This window comes from Protomyctophum parallelum, assembly GCF_964188405.1.
Source record: "Protomyctophum parallelum genome assembly, chromosome: 13".
Classification (NCBI taxonomy): Eukaryota; Metazoa; Chordata; class Actinopteri; order Myctophiformes; family Myctophidae; genus Protomyctophum; species Protomyctophum parallelum.
Genome location: NC_139708.1, coordinates 15,306,650 through 15,314,622, shown reverse-complemented (window position 1 = coordinate 15,314,622; position 7,973 = coordinate 15,306,650).

Below are 7,973 nucleotides of genomic sequence, written 5' to 3'. Positions count from 1 at the left end.
AGTCAGGACACCTGATAACACACCGGCGAGTCCACACAGGAGAGAAACCGTACCAATGTCAACATTGTGATAGAAATTTCAGCGTGTTGGTTAACCTGAAGAGACACCAGCGTCTTCACACTGGCGAAAAGCCCTTCCGCTGTGAGAAATGTGACAAGAGTTTTAGTCGGTTAGATATTCTGAAGTCGCACCTTAAACAATGTGTGAAGAGTTTCAGCATCGTGCTACATCCGGAGACACGCCAGCACGTCCACACTGAAGAGAAAACATTGAGCTTCAGCCATAGCAAGAGATTTAGTCAGTTAGGTAGTCTGAAGACACACCAGCGTCTCCACAACGTGGAAAAACCGTTCAGCTGTAAACAGTGTGACAAGAGTTTCAGTGTCTTAAGCACCTTGAAGACACACCAGCGTCTCCATAACGGGGAAAGACCTTTCCGTTGCAAACACTGCAACAAAAGCTTCAGCGTGGTCAGTAACTTGAAGACACACCAGCGACTACACACTGGGGAAAAACCCTTCCGTTGCACAGAGTGTGACAAGTCTTTCAGGGTGTTGAGTAACTTGAAGACACACCAGCGTCGCCACACTGGAGAAAAGCCCTTCCACTGTGAACAGTGTAGCAAGTCCTTCAGTCAGATGGGTCACCTGAAATCACACAAGCGTCACCACACTGGAGAAAAGCCCTTCCGTTGCAAACACTGTGACAAGACTTTCAGTCAGTTGGGTCACCTGAACACACACCAGCGTATCCACACAGGAGAAAAACCCTTCCGCTGTAAACAGTGTGACAAGAGTTTCAACGTGTTAGCTAACCTGAGAAGACACCAGAAGCATCCACACTGCAGAACAACCTTTTTTGTGTAAACAGTAGGTCATTTGAAAACACACCAAGCATCTCCATGCTATGACTCTTGTCATAAGTGTTAAAAACAAAAAACAAACACCAGTTAAAAGACCTCTAGGTTGTCTTGTTGGTTATAGCTTAATTATTTGACTCTCCCTCTGATCAGACTGCTCGGTCAGTGTACTGTGCGGTATCCAGTGTACAGTAAGGGGTGCATAGTAATAAAAGCATTACAGAATAGACCAGAATTATACAGTATTTGAATATCAATACAGGATGTGCTGTAATCCCCCCTCTTTGTTTCTGTAGCACCTTTGTTTGTTGTGTATGACCAAAGCAGAACTATTTTATTTATTATTATTGCATGTCCTTACCCATGCGATTTCAATTTGAACAGAAGACTATGTCTGCATGTTTGTTTGTCAGTCTGGGGCTAATCTTGTAAACCACTGGACCGATAAGCACCAATGTCTTGTGCACACTGCCACAAAGTCAACTGATTTGTTTTTAAACGTTCTATATATTTTGAGGGGCGCTAGCCCCTCCTATGTACAGGTTTGAGGTTAGAGTGTCTGTGTAAACACAAAATTGAAGACAAAAGTGTGTAAACACAAACATTGAAGACAAAAGTGTGTAAACACAAACATTGAAGACTAAAGTGAAGGCGCAAATTGTGATTGGCCGGCGTGATTGGGTGGGAGGTGTTGGTTGAGAATGAGATGATGTGTGATGACATATGTTGATATATGCGCACCCCTCACTTCATACGGGTGTGATGAGGAGCACTTTAGCCTCACTGGGTAAAGACTAAGAGCCTGCCTGGGAATCTGGAGGCCACAGGTTCAAGTCCCAGCTCTGACAATGTGTTCTTTGTGATTAGGCCAAGTCAAAAGGCTGCAGAGAATTGCTGATAAAATGAATCGTACTGTAGAAAGATAATCATTAGTAATATAGTATAGTATGTAGTTTTTTTCCTGTCGAAAACCATGGATGTCGTATGTCGTTTTTTCATAATTTTCATATATTTCTTTAAATCGTCAAAAATCATGAAAAACAACATACTATAATGTCTTCCGAATCCATGAACTATAGTAGGCCTATGTAGTTTTTTCATAATTTTCATCTTTTTTTTAATCGTCAAAAATCATGAAAAACAACATACTATATGTATGTCTTCCGAAACCATAGTTCATAGTTTAAAATATATAGTGCTTTGAAATTTGAGAAATGTATAATGGGGGTCAATGGCAGATTTTGGCATGTCAAAAAATCTATTTCACCCATTCACACTTTTTATAATTCAGCTTACTGTGGAGACACATGCTGGAACTTTTTACTTTTAAATGTTTTGTAGTTTCTGAGTTATTTAACTTAAAGGTATATTCAGTGATTTCACTTAATTCAAATATCACTTATTTTTTTGTTTTGTTGTGATAATCCTCCCTACTATAGAGTGTGCTGGCCATATAAGGAGTTCCTCCCTGTCCCCAGTTAACCCCTGGGGGTCAAAAAACCTTAGGTTTCGTTTTTGACTCTCTATCCTGATTGGACGAAAGGCTGGGTCCCACAGCCAAAAACGAAACCTAAGGTTTTTTGAGTGAAATCACTGAATATACCTTTAAACGCCCAATGCATTCTCTATGGCAATAGCACAAACTTTGGCATGCTACTAGTCCTACATACTTACACCTAGCAACCCCATTCTAGCCTATTTAGGTTCATCTTACGGTGGACATGTTTGCCTGAAAAGGAATCTTTTAAATGTTTCATAGTATGTTTCATAGTACAATGGGGCTCAATGGCAGATATTGGCACGTCGAAAAATAACTTTCTCCTAGAAACTCCATTCACACTTTTTATAATTCAGCTTACTGTGGAGACACATGCTGGAACTTTTTACTTTGAAATGTTTTGTAGAGTTATTTTCATATTTTTTTCAAATCCTCAAAAATGATGAAAACCGGAAATGGCATGCTATAGTATGCTGTCCGATGAAAAACGGATGAAGGATGAAAAACGAGGATTTGAAAAGATGAAAATCACTCCGACCATGGGCTATAGTCCATGGTATCGGGGTGATTTTCGTATTTTTTTTCCTTCAAATCCTTGTTTGTTTTTGTTTTTCAAAATTCGATTGAATTTCTTGGAGTGAATTTCATCTTTTTTTTATCCTCCTTTTTTTGGGGCTATAGCCCATATAGCACGTCATTTGTCTAAATTTTTGAGGATTTGAAAAAAAGTCGAAATTCACTCCAAAATCCTCGTTTTTCATCATTTATGACCAGCCCATATCGTACGGCATACTATAGCACGCCGTTTGTCTACATTTTTGAGGATTTGAAAAAAAGACGAAAATCACTCAGAGACGATGGGCTATAGCCCATATGGTCTCGGAGTGATTTTCGTCTTTTTTTCCTCCTCGTTTTTCATCATTTTTGACCATGGGTTAATGGGTTATAGCCCATATCGGACGGCATACTATAGCACGCCATTTTTCATCATTTTTGAGGATTTGAAAAAAAAGACAAATCACTCCGAGATGATGGGCTATAGCCCATATGGTCTCGGAGTGAATTTAGACTATTTTTCAAATCCTCGTTTTTGAACATTTTGGACCATGGGCTATAGCCCATATCGTATGGCATACTATAGCACATTTTTGAGGATTTGAAAAAAAGACGAAAATCACTCCGAGACGATGGGCTATAGCCCATGGTCTCGGAGTGATTTTCGTCTTTTTTCAAATCCTTGTTTTTCATCATTTTTGACCATGGGCTATAGCCCATATCATACGGCATACTATAGCACTCCATTTGTCTACATTTTTGAGGATTTGAAAAAAAGTCGAACATACAGTTTATACATAAAATTTAAAAAAAGAATTAAATCCTTTTGAGTGCTCATGTCCTGTCCGATATCCGAAAAAGGGCTAGGGAGAAGCCATAGGCTTGTCGGGCCCTACCCCTGAAGTCGATTTGTATATTTTGGTGCATGTGTAGCAGACTGATGGGACATCTATCTGCCTACACAGTGCATACATTCATGTTGTCCTTAGATATATGCATTCATCTACACATATTCTAAACATACATATAAATAAGATAATATTTCCAGCTGTGCAGAGTCAATACCTTTCATTGCCATTGTGTTATGGTTTACTTGTAATGATTGATTAAGCCAAGGTGGCAAAGACCATCCCGAGGTACATTGTGGGCGGATTACTATATAAGGGTTATTATTTAGGGGATATTATGAGTATGATCCATGTGTCTCTGTTATGTTATCCTTATTGAATATATATAACGAGTTACTTATAATGTATAATGTATATGGTATAATATCTATGGTATAATATATGTTATGTTTTACTATAATATGGTATAGTAGGTATAATACTTAACTTAACTTAGGCAAAAGTGTCACAAAGCAACAAAATCAACAAAAGCACTGGTGGTAGTACTATATCATACGATGTATGATATACAGAGTGCAACTCTCTGCGATGCTCAACCTTGCTGTGTCACTTTAGTCCTGATGCATGTTAGTTTACCAATCATCAAACGTCAAATTCACAATTTCAATAAATAAGAGTGTAAAGACGCTGTGTTGAGATTACAACTGTGATATATAATGTTTATTTTAGGTCGGATACTATGATGCCGTTTTTCATAATTTTTGAGGATTTGAAAAAAACTTTTCTGCTTTTCCAAATCCTCCGAAATTGTGAAAAACGACATACTATATAGTATGCCCTCCGAGACCATGGACTATAGCCTTTCGCTTTTCCGCGATTTCACCTTTTTTCAAATCCTCAACAATGATGAAGAATCGCGCACTATAGCATGTCACTTAATGACCTTGACCAATATCAATGAACTTGAGCAGTATAAATGACCTTCATAAGACTAGTAAATGACCTTGACCAGTATAAATGACCTTGACAAGGACAAATGACCATGACCAGTATAAATGACCTTCACCAGTATAAATGACCTTGACCAGTATAAATGACCTTCATGAGACTAGTAAATGACCTTGACCAGTATAAATGACCTTGACCAGTATAAATGACCTTGACCACTATGCGGTCCGTGACCATGGACTATAGCCTTTCGCTTTTCTGCGATTCTCACTTTTATTCAAATCCTCCGAAATCGTGAAAAACGACATACTATAGTATGCCCTCCGACACCATGGACTATAGCCTTTCGCTTTTACACGATTTTCACCTTTTGAAAAACTACATAGAGAATGCATTGGGCGTTTAAGTTAAATAACTCAGAAACTACAAAACATTTCAAAATAAAAAAGTTACAGCATGTGTCTCCAAGGTAAGCTGAATAATAATAAGTGTGAATGGAGTTTCTAGGTGAAAGTGACTTTTGACGTGCCTATAGAGCTGCCATTGAGCCCCATGTTAAATGTCTCAAATTTGAAAGCACTATATTTCTAAAACTATGAAACATTTAAAAGATTCCTTTTCAGGCAAACATGTCCACCGTAAGATGAACCTAAGTAGGCTAGAATGGGGTTGCTAGGTGTAAGTATGTAGGACTAGTAGCATGCCAAAGTTTGTGCTATTGCCATAGAGAATGCATTGGGGATCATTCCTCTCATCCTCCACAACACCCATTCTCATACACCGCTATACACTGCGAGGATATGGGCTATAGCCCATATCGTACGGCATACTATAGCACGCCGTTTTTCATCATTTTTTAGGATTAAAAAAAACAAAACAAAAAACATGGGTTATAGCCCATCGTTTTTTGAAATTTTGATTAATTTTTTAACCTCGTTTTTCATCATTTTTGAACATGGGCTATAGCCCCTACCGTACGGCATAATATAGCACGCCGTTTTTCATCATTTTTGAGGATTTGAAAAAAATTCAAAATTTCAAAAAACATGGGTTATAGCCCATCGTTTTTGAAAATTTGAAAAAAAATTAACCTCGTTTTTCATCATTTTTGAACATGGGCTATAGCCCCTACCGTACGGCATACTATAGCACGCCGTTTTTCATCATTTTTGAGGATTTGAAAAAATTTCAAAAGTTCAAAAAACATGGGTTATAGCCCATCGTTTTTTGAAATTTTGAAAAAAAGATTTAACCTCGTTTTTCATCATTTTTGAACATGGGCTATAGCCCCTACCGTACGGCATACTATAGCACGCCGATTTTCATCATTTTTGAGGATTTGAAAAAAATTCAAAATTTAAAAAAACATGGGTTATAGCCCATCGTTTTTTGAAAGTTTGATTATTATTTTTTTACCTCGTTTTTCATCATTTTTGAACATGGGCTATAGCCCCTACCGTACAGCATACTATAGCACGCCGTTTTTCATCATTTTTGAGGATTTGAAAAAAATTCAAAATTTCAAAAAACATGGGTTATAGCCCATCGTTTTTTGAAATTTTGAAAAAAAAGAATTAACCTTGTTTTTCATCATTTTTGAACATGGGCTATAGCCCCTACCGTACGGCATACTATAGCACGCCGTTTTTCATCATTTTTGAGGATTTGAAAAAAATTCAAAATTTCAAAAAACATGGGTTATAGCCCATCGTTTTTTTAAAATTTGAAAAAAAAATTAACCTCGTTTTTCATCATTTTTGAACATGGGCTATAGCCCCTACCGTACGGCATACTATAGCACGCCGTTTTTCATCATTTTTGAGGATTAAAAAAAACAAAACAAAAAACATGGGTTATAGCCCATCGTTTTTTTGAAATTTTGATTAATTTTTTAACCTCGTTTTTCATCATTTTTGAACATGGGCTATAGCCCCTACCGTACGGCATAATATAGCACGCCGTTTTTCATCATTTTTGAGGATTTGAAAAAAATTCAAAATTTCAAAAAACATGGGTTATAACCCATCGTTTTTTGAAATTTTGAAAAAAAAAATTAACCTCGTTTTTCATCATTTTTGAACATGGGCTATAGCCCCTACCGTACGGCATACTATAGCACGCCGTTTTTCATCATTTTTGAGGATTTGAAAAAAATTCAAAAGTTCAAAAAACATGGGTTATAGCCCATCGTTTTTTGAAATTTTGAAAAAAAGATTTAACCTCGTTTTTCATCATTTTTGAACATGGGCTATAGCCCCTACCGTACGGCATACTATAGCACGCCGATTTTCATCATTTTTGAGGATTTGAAAAAAATTCAAAATTTCAAAAAACATGGGTTATAGCCCATCGTTTTTGAAAGTTTGATTATTATTTTTTTACCTCGTTTTTCATCATTTTTGAACATGGGCTATAGCCCCTACCGTACGGCATACTATAGCACGCCGTTTTTCATCATTTTTGAGGATTTGAAAAAAATTCAAAATTTCAAAAAACATGGGTTATAGCCCATCGTTTTTTGAAATTTTGAAAAAAAAGAATTAACCTCGTTTTTCATCATTTTTGAACATGGGCTATAGCCCCTACCGTACGGCATACTATAGCACGCCGTTTTTCATCATTTTTGAGGATTTGAAAAAAATTCAAAATTTCAAAAAACATGGGTTATAGCCCATCGTTTTTCGAAATTTTGAAAAAAAAAATTTACCTCGTTTTTCATCATTTATGAACATGGGCTATAGCCCCTACCGTACGGCATAATATGGCACGCCGATTTTCATCATTTTTGAGGATTTGAAAAAAATTCAAAATTTCAAAAAACATGGGTTATAGCCCATCGTTTTTTGAAAGTTTGATTATTATTTTTTTACCTCGTTTTTCATCATTTTTGAACATGGGCTATAGCCCCTACCGTACGGCATACTATAGCACGCCGTTTTTCATCATTTTTGAGGATTTGAAAAAAATTCAAAATTTCAAAAAACATGGGTTATAGCCCATCGTTTTTTGAAATTTTGAAAAAAAAAATTAACCTCGTTTTTCATCATTTTTGAACATGGGCTATAGCCCCTACCGTACGGCATACTATAGCACGCCATTTTTCATCATTTTTGAGGATTTGAAAAAATTCCAAATTTTCAAAAAACATGGGTTATAGCCCATCGTTTTTTGAAATTTTGAAAAAAAAATAACCTCGTTTTTCATCATTTTTGAACATGGGCTATAGCCCCTACCGTACGGCATACTATAGCACGCCGTTTTTCAT